The sequence below is a fragment of the Crocuta crocuta genome, unplaced genomic scaffold (genome assembly GCF_008692635.1).
Source record: "Crocuta crocuta isolate KB4526 unplaced genomic scaffold, BGI_CrCroc_1.0 scaffold221, whole genome shotgun sequence".
Taxonomy (NCBI): Eukaryota; Metazoa; Chordata; class Mammalia; order Carnivora; family Hyaenidae; genus Crocuta; species Crocuta crocuta.
The window spans coordinates 161,339-161,541 of NW_027528610.1; the positions used below are offsets into that span (position 1 = coordinate 161,339).

The following is a 203-nucleotide window of genomic DNA, read 5'->3' on the forward strand; positions in this document are numbered from 1 at the left end:
ACGAGCAGACACGACCCCTCAGGCCGATGGCCGAGGACACAACTGCTCGGGGGGTGCCCAAGGCTGTGGGCCGGCCAGGGGTGGGGACACCGCGGCAGGAGTGCACGCGGCGCCCTTGCGGCCCTGCTCGGGATGCTGGCTGCCTGTCCCCGCGGGCGGCGCCCTCAGCCGCCATGCACACCCGCCCAAGGCCCCTGAGGCCC

At 75.4% G+C, this 203-nt stretch overlaps 1 protein-coding gene across 1 annotated transcript in view; it reads right to left on the bottom strand.

Moving 5' to 3' along the window:
* The window catches only part of LOC144223936 (uncharacterized), a 25,419-nt gene that overhangs the window by 19,108 nt on the left and 6,108 nt on the right, over positions 1-203 (bottom strand). The window lies entirely within an intron of this gene.